Consider the following 25474-nt stretch of genomic DNA (forward strand, 5'->3'; position numbering starts at 1 on the left):
AATGTGTTTCCAGAATCCTTTATTCCACCTTTCATGTGAAAATTGTGTCCATGATTACAAATGGCTGATGCATGTGGGGCTTAATGCCTAGGTGATGGGTTGATAGGTGCAGCAAACCACCATGGCACACGTTTACCTGTGTTGAGCCCTCACTGGGGACCCCACCCTTCTCTACCCAGCATTTTCTGCCCCCCTCCCATATCTGTTACACCTTGAAACAGAAGATTTGACCAGAAGGAAGTAGGGTCAAGGAACATTCATCCTTGAGGTCTTCTGGTAAACACTAGACTTTGATACATTTTATTTTATTTGGGGATGAGAAAACTACAAAACACGAAGAATATGAGCCTCAACAAGGACAGCAATCACAGTGGAGAAATATTGAGCACTGGTTATCCAAAATTATTGTGAAAGCTCCCAGCAAGATCAAATCCTTGACACCCATCTGCTGAAGGAAATAGATTTTTGTTTTAAGGAAATTATTTGGAGTCCTGAGATTCAAGGACAAACCTTGCATCTCATCTCTTTTGGATTTCTGTTGGAAATAGGACAAATGTTTCAAAGAAAGAACAAAATGTCATGTAAAAAGAACTGGATGAGATAAGGAAGAATTTATAGGCAGCCAAAAGTGCAACAGCAGAATTACATTAGCATTAACAAGCAGTTGAAAACTTAATTGAGATTATGGAAAATCATATTGTATTATAAGGGACAAATTTTAGAACTCTCCTAGAAATTATAGGACAGAGATGAAAATGATGAGAGAGCATGTGTTTGCTTAAAAAGTCTGAGATAGTAGCTTTAACTTAAGAATTATAAGTCTTTCTACTTGAGAGAGAAAAGACAAAAAATACTTTCAAAAAATTCCTACTTATAAAAACCAATGTATAAATGTTAAAATTGGTTCTTTAAGTTACAAGTAATGTTAGTAAAACAAGCAGCAAAAAAACCCCAAAAAGATTACTGCAATATGCAATTGCATGTAATTTTTCTTTATTTTTAATTATAAAAATTATAAAATATTCAAACACCTCAAATGGGTATAATGTAAATAATAAAAACTTCTATTTGCTTCTCCTCTTCTGTTCTCCAGAGGTAAGGGTGTTAGTAGTTTGCTGAAAAGCCTTTCAGATCTTCACTCTGCATATACCAGCTCCTACAAATATTCATTAGTTTTTTGAACAACAAGATTATCACAGTAAACTTTCTGCACCTAGCTTTTTTTTTTCCATTTAGCAATATATTGCAGATGTTTCTTCTTATTAGAACATGAGACTCTAGTTAATATTTGAAATTGTTGAAGGGATTTTTTGTATAGATGCACTGTAATTTATCCAACTCAGTAAATGTTTCCTTTTTATTTCTCAACTATAAAACTGGTACTGTGAATACTCTTATCTTTGGACGCTATTTGTAAATAGTTTTTGCTAGGCTGTTTACAGAATACATTTTTTTGTTGTAAAATTACTCTGGTGAAAACTTTGACCAAAATATAAAGACAAAGGAATCCTACAAGGATACATGCAGGCACGAAATGAAACAAACAAAACTAAACCCTCAGACCGGTTGTTTACAAAGGAACAGAAATCAGGAAGGCTTTGGGATTTCCTTCTGCAGCACTGAATGCCAAAGCATCTTTGAATAGAATTGCATCTGCAGAATTTTTAAGTGGAAAAGCAATATTGTGCACCAAGAATTCTGTTCTCCTCCAAGTAGTCTTTTGTATGAAAAAGTCATTCCCTGATAAACGGAGACTCAGACAATTTATTTCCTGATTACTGATTGGGGGTAAGTCGGAGAAGGGAAAGTATCTGAGGACATAGTCTACATTACCAAAATTGATTACAAATGAAGAGGCCAAGAATGGGAAAGGCAGGGCCTGAAGAGCCTAGTGGATCTCCCTTCACTCAAGTTGGACTCCACTCTCAGGATTTCAGTTATGGTGCAGTTGTGTATCCAAGGGCAAAGCTTGGCCTTGATGTGATACCCTCATTGGTTTTGCTCTTCCTCCAACTTTCAGGGAATGTGTTTCCAGAATCCTTTATTCCACCTTTCTTGTGAAAATTGTGTCCATAATTACAAATGGCTGATGCATGTGGGGCTTAATGCCTAGGTGATGGGTTGATAGGTGCAGCAAACCACCATGGCACACGTTTACCTGTGTGACAAACCTGCAGGCTCTGCACATGTATCCTGGAACTTAAAGTTAAATTAAAAAAAAAAAAAGAAAGAAATTGTGTCCATGATTGATGACCATTTTAAACAATAATTCCTACTATTCTGTTCAAGTACTTGATAAAGATTGCTAAAATACTGAAATGTTTAAAACACCACTGAGAAAATTAATAGCAAAACAATCCATTTCTTCTCTATAAAGTGGAGCTGTAGAGAGTGACATATGACCATTTTCAATGCCACAGAACTCAAATAATAATTTTCTGCATCTTTAAAATTTATATTAAAATCAGAAAAAGCCCAAGTTTTTGGAAAGAAATAAACCACCCACTGGCAGATATTATCTGACATTAAGCCACTCCATTTTATCTTTCATCTAGGAATTATGAACATGTCTGAGTTCTTTACACTTAAAAGCAGTATGCATGTCATTATTTCAAGCACATTAAAATGCATAGAAAAAGTGGAGGACATAAACAAAAGTAGTTATTTCTGGTTATCATTAGTTATATACTTTATTATATATGATACATTATAATTATATATGATTGATTATATTGATCATTGTTTTTATAAAGTTAAATTGTATCTTACGTATTCTTTGTGTTTTTTTATTTTTTAAATTTTCTACAGAAAGAAATTTGCTCTGCTTAATGAAAAGTAAGTGGACAGTATTAAAAATAGCTAATTTAATTTAACATACCATAATATTGCAATGAAAAATATACACATCATTCAGATAGAAGAAAGTATTCTAAAATATTAACAGTAGTTATCTGGATAGTAAAAGTTGGGTTTTTTGGTCTTTTTTTTCATATATTATAAAGAGCTTTCCTTTTTTTTTTCGTTTTGAGACAGGGTCTTACTCTGTCACCCAGGCTAGAGTACAGTGTGTGATCATGGCTCACTGCAGCCCTGAACCTCCCAGACCCAAGCAATCCTCCCACTTTAGCCTTTAGAGTAGCTGGGACTATAGGCAAGTGCCACTCATTCAGCTATTTTTTTTTTTTTTTTTTTTTTTTTGTGGAGACAGGGTCTCATAATGTTCGGATCCAGGGTAGTCTCGAACTCCTGGGCTCAAGCAATCTTCCCACCTAGGTCTCCCAAATTGCTGGGATTATAGGCATGAGCTACCATGCCCAGCCAGCCTTATTATTTTCAATTATGGAAAACAATTTAAAATTCTAGGTATAAAGAGTGCATTTAACAAAAATTCTCATAACCTATTGTGTGAAAGGAACTCTGTGGTTAGACAGATAAATGAGACATGCCACTTTATTCCAGGAGTTTCCATTCTCATGGGCTACTATTTCCTTAATTGTCCATATAAAAATAAAGTAAAAGAGAAGTCACTGTTTATTGACAGAGAAAGTTCATATGATGGGCTTTTTGGTTAATTTTGGTCAACTTGGTGAATTGGCTTAGAATAATTTTTGGTTTGTTAAACATATCTTTGTGAGAAGCGTGATGAAGTTCAAAAAGCATGATCTATTGAATCAGAGCCATTTGGATTTAAACTCTCCTTCATTGCAAGTTTGCTTCATGAACCCAGGTGTTAAAATATCTGGGCTGCAGTTTCTCTGTTTTAAAAATGTGAACGCTTATATTGAACTGGCTAAGTCATTGGGAATGAAGTATGGAAAACTGCATATCACAGTGATTATGTAGGGGTCCCTGATGTGTGGGAAATTCTTCTCTCTTTGCCTTTTTCTGCAGGATTTAAAATTTACATTAAAAAGCTAGTGCCTCATATTTGAAGCACTACTTTAAAGGTTGTAACCCAATTTCACACAGCCTATCCTTATTTCTCACTAAAGCCTACAGGTATCAAGAACCATGTCCGGGGCTCTGATGGGATCAAATAGCAGCCCAGCAGGCTGCAGGGTGTGCTCCCAAGTGGGGTGACCAGCAGGCTCATTTTCAGGGTTCACAGTGGCATGTTGAACTTTGGACAGAGCCAGGTTGGGCTTGATGGCCAAGGGTCAGCCAGGGGGCAGAGTAGAGTAGCTTGAATTTTCCAAAAGTTAGAAGGGACCTCAGATTTGCTGAATGACTTATCTATGCTGCTGTCATGTTGAGAGATTTTCCTGTATTGTCTCTGTAAATTCTCATAATTGTCCCGCGATCTGAACAATACTTCCATTCACAACTGAGAAAGCAGAGACCCAGAGGGAGTGAACTTGTTCAGGACAACTCTGATGGGAAATGAAGGGGCTGAAATTTTAACTGAAGCGCATCTGACTCTATACCATCCTTTTCCAGGTACAGGGTGGTATCTTGGTCTCTTTTGGAATGGCAGTCATCAAGTAACTGGATTTGTAGGGGCAGGGTTTAGTCTCCATAGGGAGGAACTTGACACAGTTAAGTGGGTTTTCAGGACTTGAGTTCCAATGGACCTCAGGTCTATTCATTGTGACAGATGCCAAATCCTACAACTAAGTATGTGCAAAGGGGCCACTGAGAAAGACTTCGGCTTAATAGCTCCCAGCAACTCAGATCAGCCAGTTAGTCACTCTCCTAGTGACTGCCAGACCAAATGTAGACTCTACCTGCTGAGAAGCTCTAAAATTCACAGGCACTGCAGAATCTTGATTGCAGAATTGCTAATACCTACAGCTCTGAAGGGCTGGGACAAGCAGAGCTATAATTAAAGTAACTAGAAAAGGAAGTGTTCCCATTCCATTGAGGAGGAAAATTGCAACTCAAAGATGCTCTGGAGAGGCAACTCAAGAACAGTAAAGTCAAGCAGTCCTGATTTTTCTTTGGACTTTGATATCTGCTATTTTTTTTTACTTCTCCCTGCTTTTGCTGTTGATGATTATTTGACCAATGAGTGCAGATGCTTACTTGCTCAAAAAATGTTATATGAACTTATTGCCAGATATTCTCTTATGCTCTGGGGATTCAACTGTAAATATAGCTGACAAAAGTTGCACCTTCATGGAGCTTACATTCTAAAGGAGAAAGACAAAATAAAATATATAATGGAATGTGTATAGTAGAAGGTAATAATTGCTATAAGGAAAAATAAAAAGGGAGGGATGAGGGGATGGCCTCAATGACAAGATGGCATTTGAAGAAAGACCCTATAGAGGTAAGGGAGCCAGCCATGTGGATTTCATGGGGAGAAATGTTCCAGGCACAGGAACAGCCAATTTAAGAGACCTGAGATGGAAGCATGCAGGAGAGTTTCTGCAATAGCAAGAGGCCATTGTGGCAGGAAGAATGCGAGAAGAGGATGTTGCAGAGGTAGCAGGGTGACAGGTCCTGTATGTCTTTATGGTTCATTTTAAGGACTTTGGTTTTTATTCTGGGTGAGATGGAGACCACAGGAGGCTCTTGAGAAAGACATTGATAAGATCAGACTCACATGTTAATAGGGTCACTCTAGCAGGTGCTCATGTAGGCTTTTGTGGGGCTATCTTTATTAGACATTGCTTTGGGAAAACTCTCAGACCAAATTTTTCCTCTGCTCTCACACCACCACCACCACAATAAACAACACAGAAGAAGACTTTTGTGACCAAATGTGTGGGGATTTCTCCCCACACACTAAGCAGCAGACACCAACTGGGTGGCATTCTCCCTGGAGGCATTCTACCTGGAGATAGTATCAGATTCCACAGGTTGAGGCTTCAGTCTCCAAGACTGACCTCTGATATCCCCAGATACCAGTAACAAGTCCAGGCCTATGGAACTCCTGACTGATTGGCCTCAAGGTGGGGTTCCCAGGACCCCATCTTCGAGTTCAATTAATTTGCTGGAGTAGCTCACAGAACTCAGGGAAAACACATGCCTGCTTTACTGTTTTTTTATAAAGGATATTGCAAAGGACACAGATGAAGAGATAAATAGGGCGAGGTATGGGGGAAGGGATGTGGAGTTTCTATACCCTCCCTGGGTGCACCACCCTCTAGGAACCTCCATGTGGTCAGCTATCTGGCAGCTCCCTAAACCAAGTGCTGTTGGATTTTTACTGAAACTTCATGACATCAGCACTCTTTCTTCAATGCTAAAGGGCAGGGACCTTTCTGGGGAGGGCCTTAAGACCCACAGTCAGAAAGGTAGGAGAGATTTGGAGCAGGTGAAAGAAAGGCAAGGGAAGGTCAGAAAGATTGTGTTTCTTGAGGCCTGCCCCTGAGTTCTAACACACCCAACATTGTAACAAAAGTCTATAACAAGGGCTATGGAGGTTATGAGTCAGGAACTGTGGACAAAAACCTATATATATGAGATATATGATATACATGAGATATATCTCATATATATCTCATATATCTCATATATCTCATATATCTCACATATATGAGATATATATCATATATATCTCACATATATGAGATATATATGATATATATCATACATATGTGAGATATATATCATATATATCATATATCTCATATATATCATACATATATGAGATATATATCATATATATCATACATATATGAGATATATATCATATATATCTCACATATATGTGAGATAGATATCATATATATCTCACATATATGAGATATATATCATATCTATCTCACATATATGAGATATATATCATATCTATCTCACATATATGAGATATATATCATATCTATCTCACATATATGAGATATATATCATATCTATCTCACATATATGAGATATATATCATATATATCATATATATATGTTATATGTATATATCTCACAGACATGTGGATATAAGAAGTTCACTCATCCCTCAGCTTCAGGCTGGTCGAGTCAGAGGACACTGGACCTGGGACTCCAGATGGGTTCCAGACTTCACGTGCCAGAAGTGTCCAGGAAAGAAAAGGCCTCAGGAACTCAAGAAGAAGTATTTGTCTGTAGAGGAAGCCTCTCTTGGGAAAATCGAGCTGTGTTTCCAGATGGTAGCTTCCATGCCATCTTGGCTGCATTCTATGAAGCACACCTGGATGTTGTTGACACGAATATAACCACTAAAAGCTGTGTCTGGTGGCCTTAAATGGATTCTCTTACAGAGGATCCCTCAACGTAGTGGTAGCTTTCCCAGGCTGCTTGGCATGAATATCTAAAATCAACTGCTTCCGCTTGGGATAGGACCAAGAAGCCTTTAGCAATGCTTCATTTTGACTTTGAAGGATCTTTTTAGGCAAAGTATCTCAATTATCCTTGGTTCTTTAAAAAAATAGCCTGAGATGTTTCTGGATCTATTTTAAAAATTAACTGATCTTATTAGTTAATTTAGTACAATTTTCATTTAACCAAGCATTTAACCAAACATTTATTGAATGCCTCCAATGTCCCAGGCACCATGGGAAAAAGTAAACAATAAAAAGAAAAATTACTCCCTGCTATTGATAAATTTGGCTTAGTAGGAGATTAAGGTGACTAAATAATAATAGCAGAACTATAATACATTCTTTTAGGTGTATATATTATGATGCTATGGAAGCTCAGATGAAGAAACATTTAACTCCATCAAGAGGGGCAAGGAAAGGATTTCCAGAGAAATTTAGAAATAGAAGGTTTTTACTTTAGGGAGAATATAAGCCTCTGTGATATTTAAAAGTATTTTTCTTTTCCCTTACCCCATTCTTTCTGCCTCCCTTTCTTCCCTCCCTTTCTTCCTTCAACAACTACTTCTTATTTATATCAACAATGTGCAAAATATTTGGGATTGATTACATGGTCCTGCTCTTGCAAAAATAATTAAGCAAGGTAGAAAAGTAGAAAAGTACGTTTAAGAAACTACAAGAACAGTTCAGTTTGGTTGGATAATGATATCCTTGTAAGTAGGCTTGCCAGATAAAATACAGAACATGTAGTTAAATTTAAATTTCAGATAAACAAGATATAATTTTTTAGTATAAGTACATCCAAATATTGCATGGGACATATGAAATATTATTACCTGGGTTTCTTTCTTTCTTCTTTACTAAGTATAGTAACCCTATATGTAAGGGAATATTAGGAAATGGGGGCAGAGATATATCCTCATTAGACAGTGATAAGGAAATTTTAAAAATCATCCCAAAGAGTTTGAATGTCTTGCTGTCTATAATAGAGAACCATCGAAGTATCTTGTGCAAGATTGCAGTTTATAAAGATAATTCTAGCCACAGTGAGAAGAATGCATGGGAGAAGAATGGGATTCGGGGCAGCAGGACCAGAGATGCTGTTTTGTTAAGGTCAGCTCATCTCCAGTCTCTTAGTGCTGCTTGGAATAATAATTATTTCTAAGAATTCAGTAGACTCCTGACACCCCACCCCCATATTTCTGAGTACCTGTGTTAGTCTCCAAATATTCAGTGTTCAGTCAACTAATCTTGTATTCCATCTGAGAGATTCTCTTTTGCACATTAGACCTTCAGCCCAGTGAGCTCAAATTTATGCTTGTATATGATATCAACCTTGAAGGTGAAATCCTTAGACATTGAGCTTTTATGGTTTGCTGAAAATGAAATAGAAAAGTCAAAACTTGCTAAAACAAGTCGTATTTGATCTTCCCTAATGAATAGATAAGCAGCAATTGAAATTTTAAATGTCAAAAGAATGTAGATGGATGCTACTAAAGCATGGTTTTCACCAGGCCTGAAAAGTTTGCGTTTTCTTAAATATTGTAACTACATTAATGCATTTCTCTCAAATCTTGTTTGCTAATAATTTATTTATTTACCAAATAATAACTTATTCACTAAAAAAAGTCTCAGGAAATTAGGAAAAAGGATATGTGTGTGTGTGACTGTGTGTGTGTAAGTATAAAGTATACTTATGCACAAATACATATAACACTAGGCTTTTAAATGGATAAATACAACTGGATAAAAGAAAGGAACGACTGTAAACAGCTAAATGACTTTAAAAAGTGAAATATAATGAGGGCAATTAGATGTTCTTATAAGAGACTGCTATTATTAGGACAATAATATTTGAAAAGAATTGACTCATGACTTTGCAGCAAGGCAGGACAGGAGTAGGAGGGGCGGGACACTATGTAACAATTCAAAGTAAAATGGTACATTAGCAAAAGGATTAAGATACAGTAGCAGTGATACCAATAGTATAATTCAACATCTGAGAAGGAACAATAAAACTCTCATTTATTAGCAGGGGAAATGGATGGTTTGGCTGAGAGCAGCCGAAAGGTCTTATTTTATGTGTAGTTGGGGAAAGGAGATGGGAAAGTAAAGAAATGAACATTTATGGAGCTCATACTATGCATTGTCGACTGTGCTACGAACATATATTAGCTCATGCGTCCAGCTCACTGAAACCTCTCAACCAGCCACATACTTTAAGGACAGATTTTGTCATCTTTACTTTACAGATGAATGAAGAAACTGTGGATTCGAAGGATTAAAGAACTTCATTCTTCATCATAAAATAAGTGACAAAACTGAGATTTGAATTTCAATTTTTGTCTCCAAATGTCTATGCTTTTTCTATTCCACCAAACTGTCCCCTGGGGTATATAATTAAGATTATTGTGTTTTCTCCTGACATGGCATTTCAACCCTTGCTCTCTGAGGGCCCAAGAGAAACATTTTTCATTCTATTATTCTTTTATTCTTCTGTTTTGGACAATAGGTTGGTGACTTAACTAAGGTCATCTGAGAGCCAAGCATTTGCCTGATCTGTTTCTCTTTGCCATTAGACAACAGTCCTACACCCTGAAGCCTATGATATATTAGGCTTCAAATCTCGGCAGAAACAGCCCTGAAACATCACATTAGTCTTCACTGAAGTCAGTGCAAAATGTTTTGAGATAAAGTTTATTTAAATAGGGAAGGCTAGGCTGTGTGTTGTGGCTCATGCCTGCAACCCCAGCACTTTGGGAGGCCGAGGTGGAGGGATCATTTGAGCCCAGGAGTTCGAGCAGCCTGTGCAACGTGGGGAAACTGATTCAGAAGTGCTGGGAAGGGAATGGTGTGGTCCTTTAAATAATACAGAAGGGGGCAGGGAAGTGCTGGGTAGAGGAGGGCATGGTTCTGGCTAGGGATCCACCCCTGGGCCTGTGCTTACGAACCTAGGTGAGGACAGGTATTTTTGTTTTCCTGCCCATATGTTGCATTTCCACCCTGGCCTGCCAGCCCCCTATCCTGTGCCTGTAAAAACCGCAAGACCCTAGCGGGCAGACACAGAAGTGCTGGATGTCGAGAGGAGCATATCAGCGGAGGAACACACAGATGGCTGGATGTCGAGAGGAATGCACCAACAGGCACTGGCATGCCGGCAGGTCACTGACTGGCAGAACGACACAGAGTTTGGCTGGGGTAGTTGGAGGAGAGCCCGGGCCACTGAGTGAACTGACTCTAGGGGAAAACCATCTCCCTTCTGGCTCCCCATCTGCTGAGAGTTACTTCCACTTAATAAAACCTCGCACTCATTCTCCAAGACCACGTGTGATCCAATTCTTTCGGTACACCAAGACCAGAACCCCAAGATACAGAAAGCCCTCTGTCCTTGCAATAAGGCAGGGGTCTAGTTGAGTTGACTAACACAAGCTGCCTATGGACAGCTGAACTGAAAGAGCACCCTGTAACACATGCCCAGTGGGGCTTCAGCTGTAAACATTCACCCCCTAGACATTGCCGTGGGGTTGGAGCCCCACAGCCTGCCCATCTGTGTGCTCCTCTAGAGGTTTGAGCAGTGGGGCATTGAAGAAGCCAGCCACTCCCCCTGTCACACACCCTGTGAGGGGCACAAGGGAACATTTTCCATTTCAACGGGGGTCTCGTCCGGGATCTCCGAAGGTTAGTATGAGCGATTGTGAAACTGTCAGGTCTGCCTTTCTTCCAAAACCGTGCCACCTCTCTCTCTTTCCTGCAGGTAAGAGGTTCTGTTTTCCTTTCATCTGTTTTCTTTCCGTCACATGGTTTGAAATGGCTCTTATCTCTTCCTTTATAATGTTAAGAGTTTTGCTACAGGCTGTGGCAATTTTACTAAGTAAACTGAACTTTTGGCTCAGCTGCCAAAGGTGCAAATAAGATTAGTTTTTCCTAGAGGTGCCATGTATGCCTCCACCTCAACAGCTGTAGGCATGCATGGCTCTGGACACCTCTCCTTACCCTTTCCTCTCCCAGTTCAGGTGCCTGAGTGTGCCCACAGCAGGCAAAGGCAGAGCCCAACAGCCGTGAGATGTGGTGGGAGAAAGCCACGTTGGTAGCTGCAACCCCACAGGGCCAATGGATGGGCACTTCTCACCTGCTGTGCCAGTGGAACCTTTCCTGCCCTGGCCAAGGAGTTCAACCCAGTCTGAACCAAGGGAAAGATACAAGAATTATAGAACCCAGTTGCACTATGCAAGTAGTTCTTCCCCCAGAATCTCCCCATTTTTCCTCCTTAAACTGTTTTTCTCTTTCTTCCTTTTCTAAGTGAGAAGGCTCCCCCTCCCAAATCTGTTTCTGATAGGGACGTTAACAGAGGAACGGCCTCTGCTGGCTAATAACTGCAAATTCAGCAGGGCTTATTTGAGGCACTAAATGGATACAAACAGCCTCTGAAATGCCTTTTCAGTCCCAAACTTGATTCCAAGCTTCAGGTTGAGGCCCTAGAAAGAAAAACCAGGTCTGAGGGATCCAAAGCAAGGCAACAGGCACAATGTAAATGGGCAGGACCAATTCCTCCTGACTGAACCCCGCCCCACGGAAGGAGGTCATGCTTCATGGCATAAACAGGCCCAGGGAATTCAAAGTTTGCCAACAGCAGGGATAAAGGGAGGCATAGATGAGGGCACTTAATTTCTGTTCTCCAGGTTTTCCCTGCTTTACAGGTACATACTGCATTGGTACCCATGGCCAGCATCTGCCAAGGTCATCAGGGCTCAGGGACAAGAGGTGGAGAGTGAAGGGAGGATGCTTGCCTTTTCCCTCCATCACATCCTGAGTATTTGCTGAAAGAAGGAAGGGAATGAGAGATGCCTCTATTCCCTGACTTTCAGAATGGGCAACCAGTTATCTTCATCATCCCCAGCTTATACTCCTCTGGAGTGTATCCTGAACCATTGGGACTACTTTGGCCCTCAGAATCTGGGGGAAAAATGGTCCCTAATGTGGAATGAGAGGTCCTGGGTTCAAATCCCAGATGATCCCCCAGCTGAAATGGGAAAAGTTCCCTTGTCCCTCTCACAGGGCGTGTGACATGGGGAGTGGCTCTCTTCTTCAGTGTCCCACTGCTCAAACCTCTAGGGGAACATACAGACAGGCAGGCTGTGGGGCTCCAACCCCACAGCAGGGTCTAGGGGTGAATGTTTACAGCTGAAGCCCCAGTGGTAGTGTGTTACAGGTTGCTCTTTCAGTTTAGCCATCTGTAGGCAGTTTGTGTTAGTCAGCTCAATTAGATCCCTGCCTTATTGCAAGGACAGAGGGCTTTCAGTATCCTTGGGTTCTTGTCTTGGTGTACCAAAAGAATTGGATCACACGTGGTCTTGGAGAATAAGTGCAAAGTTTTATTGAGTGGAAGTAGTTCTCAGCAGATGAGGGAGTCAGAAGGAAGATGGTTTTCCCCTGGAGTCAGGCTGCCAAGTAGCCCGGGCTCTCTTCTGACTGCCCCAGCCAAACTTCGCATTGTTCTGATGGTCAGTGGCCTGTCGACATGCCAGTGCCTGTTGGTGCATTCCTCTCGATGTCCAGCCACTCATGTGTTTTTCCGCTGCTGTGCTTCTGGAGCTTGCTTTTTTTTTTTTTTTTTTTTTTGAGACGGAGTCTCATTCTGTCGCCTAGGCTGGAGTGCAGTGGTGCAATCTTGGCTCACTACAACCTCCACCTCCTGAGTTCAAGCGATTCTCCTGCCTCAGTCTCCTGAGTAGCTGAGATTACAGGCACACACCACCACGCCTGGCTAATTTTTGTATTTTTAGTAGAGACGGGGTTTCACCATGTTGGTCAGGCTGGTCTAGAACTCCTGACCTCACGTTCTGCCCGCCTAAGCCTCCCAAAATGTTGGGATTATAGGCATGAGCCACCATGCCCTGCCGGGTCTTGGAGATTTTATAGCACAGGATGGGGGTGTGGCAGGCCAGGGTGGAAATGCAACATTTAAGCAGGAAAACAAAAATATCTGTCCTCACCTAGGTCTGTGGGCACAGGCCTGGAGGTGGAACCCTAACCAGGACCATGCCCTCCTCTTCCCAGCACTTCGCTACCTCTTTCCATAACATTTAAAGGGACCATGCCCTTCCCTTCCCAGCACTTCCATAGCAAAACTCTGTCTTTACAAAAAGCAAAAACAAAAACCATCTGGGCATGGTGGCACACACCTGTGTTCCCAGCTACTTGGGAGGCTGAGGTGGGAGGATCACTTGAACCTGGGAGGTGAGTTTTGATATCACCACTGCACTCCAGCCTGAGTGACAGTGAGACCTGTCTCAAATAAATAAATAAATAAATAAATAAATAAATAAATAAATAAGAGGAGGCTGGGCGCAGTGGCTCATGCCTGTAATCACAGCACTTTGAGAGGCTGAGGTGGGTGGATCACCAGAGGTCAGGAGTTCGAGACCAGCCTGACAAACATGGTGAAACCCCATCGCTACTAAAAATGCAAAAATTAGCCAGGGGTGGTGGCAGGTGCCTGTAATCCCAGCTACTCAGGAGGCTGAGGCAGGAGAATTGCTTGAACCCAGGAGGTGGAGGTTGCAGTAATACTGCGCCATTATACTCCAGCCTGGGCGACAAGAGTAAAACTCTGTCTCAAAAAGGAAGGCCAGGCTACATATTGCATCTTACATGGCTAAATATCACGTGTTACGTCTGAACAATGTTGTTGTCTTACTTGTCTTCAACATTCAGAGATGACCTACTTGTGTTTCAGATTGTGCTTTATGGTTTACATTTATCCTCTTAAGCTTAAATTAATTTCATCTGATATCTTTATTTTAAAAGCTAAAACCAACTATTTAAATATGTCTAATGCAATTTCCAGGATGTAACATTTGAATAGTCTATAGAAGGGGCTATACAGTCTGTATGGCTTTCCAAACCCAACCTGCCATGTATTTTTGTAAATACAATTTTATTGGAACACAGCTACCTAACCCATTTGGTTAGTATTGTCTATGACTGTTTTTGCAATACATGCCACGGATGAGTAGTTGCAACAAAGACAGTATGGCCTACAAAGCTGAAAATATTTACTATCTCACTCCTCAGTAAATGTATGTTAACCTCTGGTCTATAACAACAGGAGATACTTCACTCTTAATTTCTAATTACGTTCTATATATGGCATTTTATTTTTTCTCTCCCAAGAAAAGCAATAAAACACTTTTCTTAATTAGTAGCATCTAAATTTGCTTAGGCATTTTTTTAAATCACAAAATAGTCATTTACTTCTACAGGGAAATTATTCTTTCTAAAAGAAGGGAAAATATTTCTTTAAAATACTCACCAAAACACTGTGACGTAGATGCTAAGATGTTATCACCATTTTAGAAAGAAAAAACTATTTAGGCATAGAGACAGCATTTATTGAAAAAAAAAAAGTCTGGGTATTAATTGTGTGTCAGGTCCTGAGCTAGGTGATGGAGTGAAAAGAAAGTAGGAAAGTAGGATTGCTAGCATTGAAGAACGCTGTCAGGACTGCGTAACTTGCCCCAAGTCACGCCCTTAATAAATAACAGCATCAAGTTTTGAGCTCAGTTTGAATGGTCCTGAAGCTCTTCTCATTCAATTCATGCTTTTCAAACTTAGGTATGTAAGGCCTACCCCTACCACTTAGATCATGAGCCACAGATAGACAAAAATACAGAATAATATGGCTTCAATTTTACTAGATGGTATATGACTTTAAACAAAATTTTATGTTAAAATAAGCCTGGCTGTTTTAAGAGGGAGAATGCAAATTTCAAATAAATATTTAAGATAACACAAATACTTCAAATAAATGAAAGCTTTCAGTGCCCCAGCCCCTAGGGGTGAAACATTTTCTCTGGCATAGTCTTATAGTAAGAAGAAAAGAGAAAAAGAATAAAACCTTTGGGGAAAAAAAATGTACAAAGGGAAACCTTGTAATAGGCAGGATTTAAACATAAAGAAGAAAAAGAGAAAGTTTGAAAAAGAGAGCCCTCAGATGCAAACTTGAAAATGACTTTCACAGAATGTGGTTGGTCATTCTGCCACCGAGAAGCCTAATGAAGATATCTGCTAAAAGGTACCAGTTGATGGTGGTCTCACTGTCACACCCTTTTAATTGACATGCTGTGATTTCATTCTAGATTAACTTCATAAATGGTTCTCCTAATAGAAAGATCACTTAAATTAAAAGTAGACTGTAAATGGGGATTTGTGATGTTAATAGGCCAGTGGAACCTCTGCATCATTTACATACATTTCCATTTTTTCCAATGCATATTTGCATATATTGGAGGATGTCACTGAAGGCTTTGCATGGGCAACATTCGTATAATAATGAGCATCCGACTGGCACAGTGTCCAAAGAGTCATTTATTTGAGCTCTCCCTAGCATTAATTTTGGAGATATTTTTGCATCTGCAACACTAATAACATAAAACACTTGTTCCAGAAAACCCATGTTCAGCTTATTTATCCAGGTGCAATAAATGTGTGGGAAACAGAATTGTCTTGAAGCATGGAGATCTTATAATTTGAACAGTTGCTTCGTTCTTGAAAAGGTCAGTACATTAGTGATGCTCAAAAACTCTTAAAAGCCTTGACACAATGTGGTAGCCCATTGATATTCATCACTGTGGTAGCCTAATATAACAAGCCTATGATCTGGGGAGTTTAGGGAAGAGATCACATTCAAATGGGGTTCAGAATGGAAATTTCAGAAGAGGAGCACTGACATAGGAGTGAAATTGGAGCCTACCAGACCAGATTCCAGCTGTGGGTCTGCCCCCATCTGACCTTTATCCCTCTGAGTCTCAGTTCTGCATCTGTAAATTCTGTGTAATAGCACTTACCTTATGTTTGTGGTGAAGATTGGGATAATAAATGTAAAAACAATTGTATGTAAAGTTTAAGAATTGAGGACAAAATTTGGCCTCCTGGTAGCCAAAGCAAAAAAGGGGACATTGTATGATTCAATGTTCTGTGACTGGTTCTGAGACTCTCTTCAGTTGCTGGGACTGTATATGGAGCAGTGGCACTGGCAGTCGCACTTCCAATATATGTTTTGAAAAAGAAAGTTGAGCGAATCAAGTGTAACTATGTAATTAAACCTCTCCTTCACGTCACCTTTCATGTTACTTGGGTATCATATTCCATAACGGCAGATTTAAAGTACCTGGAAAGCTTGAGTTTAAATACTGCTCTTTCTGGGTTCATAGAAATGAGCTGTATGGTTCTTTTGCACAATTTTAACAATCATCATTTCTTTCTTGAAGCAGGGTGACCAACTCTCCTTAGTGGTCTCCGTAATCATTGGACTTTCTTCTTCATTACCTCACTTCAATTCCCGTGTCCCGCTCATCGTGATGCATATTAAACTGACTCTCACTAGTATATCTCCACCAGAACCGATTCTAAAAGAATGAGGTTTATACAGCAATGTTTTTCCAATTTTTTCAGTTTATCATTCACAATCAACTCAACTTATTTTGAGCGAAGGATTGAGGCTTTATTATGTCTCACTGTCAAGAAAGCCTTCTATAGGATCTTCATGAGTAAGCAGCAGAATCTCATAAAATCCATATCCTATAGACGACACTGGGCCACAGGATGGGGCAGACAGAGTAAGGGATTAAATACCTAGGGGCATCTTGCTTATGGACTGTGGGAATTAGGGATGGGACTGTGTGTTCCCAGGTTTTCAAATGCTGGGAGGATTGGTAGAGGCAGGAAAAGTAGCAAAGGGGCAGAGTGGCTTCAGAAAGCCTTCAGGACAACTCCGAACTGCATAGAAAGCATTTCTATGCCTCACCAGTGGCAATACCTTTGAGAGTTTTGGGAGGCTTAGGTAAGATGTAAAGATCTTGAAATTGTCCCATTTTATTATGATAGAAGACAGTATTAGTCACATTTGTGTGTGTGTGTGTGTGTGTGTGTGTGTGTGTGTGTGTATCCAGCATGCTTTCTAACACTTTTTCATCTGATTCCTTTGGGGAATCCCTCTCTGCATCCATGCAGTCTTGATGGAGTATAGACATTAATTGTCTGTCCTTACCCCTAGCTCAACAGAGGGCATGTGACCTTAACTGGGCAGAGCATCCCATCCATCTAGGTAGAGTGACTGGCTTACAGGTGTTCATATACAACCCATGCAGGCCTAGCCAGTGTCTTTCTTGGAATTAACACATGAACTTTGGCAGTAGGATTCTTTTTCCATTGGCATTGAAGAACTAGGAAGATGTGGGTTTAGATATGCAGGCAGGCTTCTGAGGGAAATCTTTTAGTAGATGAAACCAAGCAGGGTTGAGACATGAAAAGAAAGACATATTCTAGGACCTATCCATTCCTGAGCTTCCTAGTCATATGAGCCAAAAAATTCTCTTTTCACTTCAACCGGTCTGAGTCAGGTATCTGATACCTCTTGTAACTTAAACCCAATCAAGTCTTGAAAAGGGAGGAAAAGAGAGATGTACAACCAAAGGAATGAAATATTTTGGCAAGAAAATAGAAATCACCTGCTTACGAATTAACCTATTCTAGTTTTTCTTTTGTGAACTTTGTGCCTGCAATTTCTTATAAAAGCCCTAATTATTTTGGGGCAAGTGTCACAATTCTTAGCATCAAGCTCTCTATCTAACATGTAACAAAGTCCATCCTGTGGTACCCATGCAGGGCTCTCCACTTTCAAACCCTGTTAATACAGTGTGAAAGAGATTTGAGAGAAAGAAGAGATTTGAGAGAAAGAAGCAATGCGATGCCATGTAAAAAATAGTGGATTTTAAATTAGGGGCTGAGATTGGAATAAACATTTTGACACCCCCCTTGGGAGTATTTGCTTTTTTGCCCTGAGCTTTAGTTGCTTTAATATGGAAAAGGGATGAGAATAATGATAATCCTTACTGCACATGGTTTTCATGTGAATTATGCAATATACTGTAGATAATGCAGACTGGCCAGCCCTGAAACCACCTTTGCAAAATTATAACTGAGGAAATTATGACAGTGAAAGAAGTCAGACCTAACTGACTCTATCTTGCCTCTAACCCTTAAGTTGTCCTTATTTATTCCTACGTGTAGGCCGAACTAACTTTGGAAAGGAATTCAGTTCATGGTTTGACTCTGAAATAAAATTGATAACAGCCCTTTCCCAAAAAGACCCCCTTTCTTGCCTGGGGTCCAATCTGCCTTTTCAGTACTAACAAATTAGCTACAAGATTAGAAATTACAATTTACGGGTCATGCAGCCTCTGGCTCCAAGAGTCTGAACCTCCCCAAATTGCTCTCAGGGATAACATCACTGTTGTAAAACCCAAGATCAGTTCTTGAGATATTTTGCGGACCCTGCACTTGATGGGTCAGCTAACACCACCCAGACTAGTAATCTGGCTCAACCAGGTCTGCCATCCCACCCAGGAACAAAAGACAGCAAGAAAACCTAACTTCGACCCCCTGTGATTCCATCTCCAACCTGACCAATCAGCACTCCCCATTTCCTGAGCCCCTACCTGCCAAGTTATCATTAAAAACTATGATTCTTGAATGCTTGGGGAGACGATTTGAGTAATAATAAAACTGATCTCCCGCACAGCCGGCTCTGCGTGAATTACTCTTTCACCTTTGCAATTCCCCTGTCTTGATAAATCAACTCTGTCTAGGCAGCGGGCAAGGTGAACCCACTGGGCAGTTAAATCACTGACAGTAGTAGGTTGTCAATTAATGATTTATGTCTTGCTTTTAGACAAAACAATGTTGATGGTATTTGTTGATGGTATTCAAGGAGAATAGAACAACTACCTCCACCCCCACCCCAAAGCAGAGGCAGAAATCCTTTCTAGGAGCCGGAAAGGAGTAGAGATATTTATTGATTGACTTGACTCTGTGTGTGTGTGTATGTATACATATACATATATATATGCATACACATATACACATATACATATGTGTATACATACATATACATATATGTATATATAAACATATATGTGTTTGTGTATGCATATAAGTATACACATACATACGTATACACATACATATGTATACTTATATGTATACACATATAAACATATATGTATACATATATACACATATACATATGTGTATGTGTGTATATATACATATATGTATATATAGGTACACGTATATACATATATTCACATATATACATATATACACACATATATTCACATATATTCTCACATATATTTGTATGTGTGTGTGTGAGAGAGAGAGAGAGATACATTTTGGAAGACAGTTTTAGGATCATTGTGGGGGCCTTTTGGATGGACTCTCTGGGTGCTGTCTGAAGTACTTTCTTCTTGGGAAATTCCTGTGATTTAGTAAGGTCTTCTCAGGCAAGAAGAAACAAGAAACTCGATGCTTAAGGCTGACTCAAAAGGAAAACTCTAATTGCAACAAGGAGACCTAATAGGTAAATCTCCTTCTAGGCTGGCCTATTTCTCCAGGGTCAAAAAAGATTTGGGTATCTAGGGTAGACTCTGTCCAAGGGGTAAAGAAACTCACACACATTATTTCTATGTTCTAACCCCAGCACCATCACTTCCACTCCCAGCAACTATCAATCAATGAGAAACTTCTAGACACCTTGCATGCATTATTTCATCATTTCAGTGGCACCCAAGAAAACCTCAGCTGTAATAATATTTCAGTATATAGAGAAGAAATGAGTCTTGAGAAGTTAAGACACTTGCTGGGGACACATAGCAAAAGTGAAATCAAGTTCTGTGTGATTGTCAAGTGCGGTCTTCCTATCACCAGACGCCACACGGCCAACGTAGATGCATGAGTGCTAACGACCGAAAAATGGACGACCTGCGTCATTAAATCCAGGATAGGGTCTTACCAACAGTCACACCCTGAGAGAATCAGGGCTGAAATGTTACTTTTCCTTCTTTATCCTCTAGATGAAGGAACTGGGGTAGAAAGGAGGGGGGTGGGCTTAGGGAGCAGCTTGATTGCCAAGGGTAAAGGTGGCCTGCAGTCCTGGAACCTGAGTCCTGGGACTTTCCTTTTCAGGCTCTGCTGGAGCTTGGCTACCAGCTCTACTTGTCTAGGGGATGTGTCAATGAGCCATTTGCGTGATGCTTTACAGAGTTAAGCCCATTATTTGGCCCTTCCTGCTGATTTTAAAAAAGCCCTGACAGATGCAATAGGAATACATGAAGTGTCTACCTGCTGGGTGCCTTCTTAAAAATGAGAAGTTAAAGTCTGAGAAACTTTGCAGTCAAAATGTAGGGAGTTTGGCTGAGGAATGCCAAGTATTAAAGGAAAGTGGCCCATGGTATGTCTGAGATTCTCTGAGAGTGGGGCTGGCTGGAGTTCCTACCCACCAGCAATAGACAGAGGGCAGCAGTTAAAATGTAAGGCTGGCCCCAGGCAGAGGAACACACTCCTCCCCGAGTGACTATTCCCTTGACTGAGCACAGCTTATTTCTTGGAGGTCAAGAGGCCAGCCTCCTGAGGACAATGCTGAGATGGAAAATCTTATGAGGCAGCGGATGCTGAGAAGGGAGGGCTGAACCATCAGAGTAAAATCAAATTTGGTCAGGAAGTAGGGAACCCTGGGCAGTTGTTCTTACTCTGGGTGATTTTACGCCTCCTAAGCGACTTTTGGAAACTATTGGAGACATTGCTGATGGTTAAGACACAGGGAGGAGGATGGGTGTGCAACTTGCATCTTTCCAGTAGATAAAAGCTAGGGATGCTGCTCACCCTTCACAGTGCACAGGACAATGCCACAGCAAAGAATAACCCAGTCCCGAATGTCAGTGGTGCTGATGTTAAGAAATCCTGCATTAAGACCAAAAAGCCAGATGAGTTTGGAGTCACTAAGGAGAGGTGCAGGAGAGGCGGTAAGTGTCCTCCACAGATGGAATGCACAGAGGACAGCGCTTTCTGAAGCACAGCGACACCGTGCCCTCCGGGCTGGGATTGCTGCTGCTGGCTGGCTGGCTGTACCGGGCTCCCTCCCACTTCTAGGCTTCTGGCTACATACTGTGCCTGCTTATTTGTGTGTCTAACAGACTTCGATGTTACTTACAGAAGCTGACCTGAGAGCAACACAGAATGGAGACGTGTGGAGGGGTAACACTTCCTTAGTTTGAGCATCTATCCTAGAGACTCATGTTTAGATCTCAGCTCTACAACTTACTGGGTGTGACTTGAAGCAAGCTAAGGAATCTCTCCTTTTCTAACCTGTATCCTGAGGATCGTGATACCTACATTTTGAGGTTGTTTTGAGGATTCAATAAGATAATACATGAGTAGAATCTAGAAACCTGGTAATTGTCTTAAAACTAATATGAGTTTGCCAGCCCAGTAGTCCTGAGTATTAGAGCTGAAGGGCAGCCCAGAAGTTCTCAGTCCTGGCTTCATAGCAGGGCAGCTTTTACAGAATTCCTCCAAGGATTCTGGTGTAATTTTCTAGGACTCTGTAGGTTGTGAGAGCTCCCCAGAGGATTCTAGTGGGTAGCCTTGCTTGAGAACACGGATCTAGTACTGCCCCTCATCTTGCAGGTCAGGGAATTGAGACTGAAAAGTAAATTCCACAAAGATATATAGCTATTGTTTGAGGAGCTAGAATTAAAATCAGGTCTCCTCACCATGCCCTGGAGTCTTTCCTTCTATCTGTCAGTATCTTCTTTGTTTGAGTGAGTAAGGATGAAATAGTAGGTAAGCAGGTCAAGACACCAGACCTAAGTTTTACCTGAGTTTGTCCAGTGACAAGCATGTCTTCCTTCTAATTAATCTGCACCTAATAATGCCTTCTCTTCCCTTGGCTTTATAACCAGGATAGCATGGGGTCCTGGAAATAAATGGTAGAAGGGAAAGAAAACCTAATAGACATCTAGCAGCTTCTATAAGCCAAAATTGTTCTAGGTGCTTTATTATGGTTGCTTAGTTTATTTTCACAATAACCCTAGGAAGCTGGTATTTTTAGGTCTGTTTCAAAATGATGACAGAGGCTCAGGTGGATTTGGTCAGGTGCTCAGGGTCTCACAGTTGATAAGTGATTTGTGCTTAGCTCATAACTTTCCAAAGCCAATATTCTGTCAGAGTCCACCAGAATGTAAGTGCCACAAAGGCAGGGATTTTAAACATCTATTTGTTTTTTGTTTTTTTTTTTTTTCACTGCTATTGCTTATAATACTGATAGCACATAGTAGGTACTCAATAAAATTTTGTTGAATTGATGAGTGACTGACACCAAACTATACAGGCTGTACTAGTCTGTTCTTGCATTGCTGTAAAGAAATACCTGAGACTAGGTAATTTATAAGAAAGGAAGTTGAGTTGGCTCATGATTCTGCAGGCTGTACAGAAGGTATAGTGGCTTCTGTGTCTGGGAGGCCTCAGGAAGTTTGCAGTTGTAAAGGAAGGCAAGGAGGGAGCAGGCATGTGACTGAAAGCAGGAGCAAGAGAGAGAGTGGGGAGATGCTAAACACTTTTAAATGACTAGATCTCATGAGAACTCACTATCATGAGGACAGTACCAAGGGAGATGGCGCTAAAGCATTCATGAGAAACCGCCTCCCCTCATGACCCAAACACTTCCCAATGGGCCCCACTTCCAACATTCAGGATTCCATTTTAATATGTGATTTGGGCAGGGACACACATCCAAACTATATCACAGGACTTAAGACCTGGAGACTAGAGATTTTTGAGTCCCAAAAAAATACAACATAGAAGGAAAATTTTCCAATTTAATATTTTGTAATCCACTTTTGTGGATTAATATTTTGTAATCCACTTTTGAAAGATGTTTCAAAACATCTGCAAGAGAGCACAGCATATTTAAAACGCCTCCTCCAAGCTCTCCGATGCCAGGTGTTGTATATAAAGTGAAAGCAATATTCTAAGAATATGAGAAATGTGTGTATGTGTGTGTGTGTGTGTGTGTGTGTGCTGTTACATTGTTAAGGGTATTTTTTTAAAGTTGTAGTTAAGGGGAGAAAAAGCAATTATATCTAGCAATTGTATTTTTTGTTTGTTTGTTTTGAGACTGAGTCTCGCTCTGTCACCCAGGCTGGAGTGCAGTGGTGTTATCTCGGTTCTCTGCAACCTCCACCTTCCAGATTCAAGCGATTCTCCTGCCTCAGCCTCCTGAATAGCTGGGACTACAGGCATGTGCTACCGTGCCCAGCTAATTTTTTTGTATTTTTTTTTTAGTAGAGATGGGGTATCATTGTGTTAGCCAGGATGGTCTCAACCTCCTGACCTCGTGATCTGCCCTCCTCGGCCTCCCAAAGTGCTGGGATTGCAAGCACAAGCCACCGTGCCTGGCCAGCAATTGTATCTTATACAGCAGTTGTCCCCAGCCCCCAGTCCACAGACTAGTACTGGTCAATGGCCTGTTAGGAACCAGGGCCTCACACCAGAAGGTGAGTGGTGGGGGTGGTGAGTGAGCATTACTGCCTGTGCTCTGCCACCTGTCAGATCAGCGGTGGCATCAGATTCTCACAGGAGCATGAATACTACTGTGAACTGAGCATGTGAGGGATCTTTGTTGTGAGTTCCTTATGAGAATCTAATGCCTAATGCTCTGAGTGGAACTGTTTCATCCTGAACTGCCCCCCTCCGCAGTCCATGGAAAAATCATCTTCCACGAAACTGGTTCCTGGTGCCAAAAAGGTTGGGGGCCGCAGTTATAGGGTGTTCCAGCACACGGAGCCCAACCACGAGATGTGCCTAGTGAGAGACGCTGACTCTGGGCATTTGGGAAGTTGGGACAGGCAGATTGCTTCTCATCTCACTGGGACAGAGCTAATCTGCAGGCTAACTAATATCCTTACGTCCACCACTTTCCAAATCACAGCAACTTGCTCAGAAATGTACCTTCCTCATTCCTGCCTCTTCAGGATATGGCTCACATAGGCACCCCAGAAATGCCTGCTGAGTGAAATGATGATGTGTCCCTATAGAAATGATATTTTTCTCTGCAAATGCACATGCCCCAGGTATTGCAAATCTATGATCTTCCCTCAAGAATAACCTCTGGTTCATTTTGGGTTGAGTCAGGATGTAACTAATTTTCACTACTTTTGCAGTTTATCACATCCTTGCTTCATCCTTGCTCTGAACAGTCAGCTAAGATATTATCTCCATGTTGCAAGTAAAGCAAAGTAGGCTCAGAGAGCCTGAAGAATCTTCCCAAGGCCACTCAGCCAGGAAGTGGGAGCAGAAGGATGTCAGCCCTGCTCTACTAAACTTCAAAATGTGACCAGTTCTGAACAGTAAAGGACTAACCTTGAGCAATGAAAGGTTTGGGCCTTGACTATCTTCTGGGAGATCACCTCTAAGCACCTGGAATATCATTTTTTTTTAATTGTACTTTAAGTTTTAGGGTACATGTGCACAATGTGCAGGTTAGTTACATACGTATACATGTGCCATGCTGGTGTGCTGCACCCATTAACTCGACATTTAGCATTAGGTATATCTCCTAATGCTATCCCTCCCCCCTCCCCCCACCCCACAACGGTCCCCAGAGTATGATGTTCCCCTTCCTGTGTCCATGTGTTCTCATTGTTCAATTCCCATCTATGAGTGAGAACATGCGGTGTTTGGTTTTTTGTCCTTGCGATAGTTTACTGAGAATGATGATTTCCAATTTCATCCATGTCCCTACAAAGGACATGAACTCATCATTTTTTATGGCTGCATAGTATTCCATGGTGTATATGTGCCACATTTTCTTAATCCAGTCTATCATTGTTGGACATTTGGGTTGGTTCCAAGTCTTTGCTATTGTGAATAGTGCTGCAATAAACATACGTGTGCATGTGTCTTTATAGCAGCATGATTTATAGTCCTTTGGGTATATACCCAGTAATGGGATGGCTGGGTCAAATGGTATTTCTAGTTCTAGATCCCTGAGGAATCGCCACACTGACTTCCACAATGGTTGAACTAGTTTACAGTCCCACCAACAGTGTCAAAGTGTTCCTATTTCTCCACATCCTCTCCAGCACCTGTTGTTTCCTGACTTTTTAATGATTGCCATTCTAACTGGTGTGAGATGGTATCTCATTGTGGTTTTGATTTGCATTTCTCTGATGGCCAGTGATGATGAGCATTTTTTCATGTGTCTTTTGGCAGCATGAATATCTTGTTTTGAGATGTGTCTGTTCATATCCTTTGCCCACTTTGTGATGGGGTTGTTTGTTTTTTTCTTGTAAATTTGTTGGAGTTCATTGTAGATTCTGGATATTAGCTCTTTGTCAGATGAG

At 40.9% G+C, this 25474-nt stretch overlaps 1 long non-coding RNA gene across 1 annotated transcript in view; it reads left to right on the forward strand.

Annotated features, from left to right (window-relative positions):
• LOC134739400 (uncharacterized) overlaps nt 1–25474 on the forward strand; it is a 141586-nt gene that overhangs the window by 64818 nt on the left and 51294 nt on the right. The gene's annotated exons all lie outside the window — the stretch shown is intronic.

The sequence above is a fragment of the Pongo pygmaeus genome, chromosome 3 (genome assembly GCF_028885625.2).
Source record: "Pongo pygmaeus isolate AG05252 chromosome 3, NHGRI_mPonPyg2-v2.0_pri, whole genome shotgun sequence".
In the NCBI taxonomy this organism is placed as follows: Eukaryota; Metazoa; Chordata; class Mammalia; order Primates; family Hominidae; genus Pongo; species Pongo pygmaeus.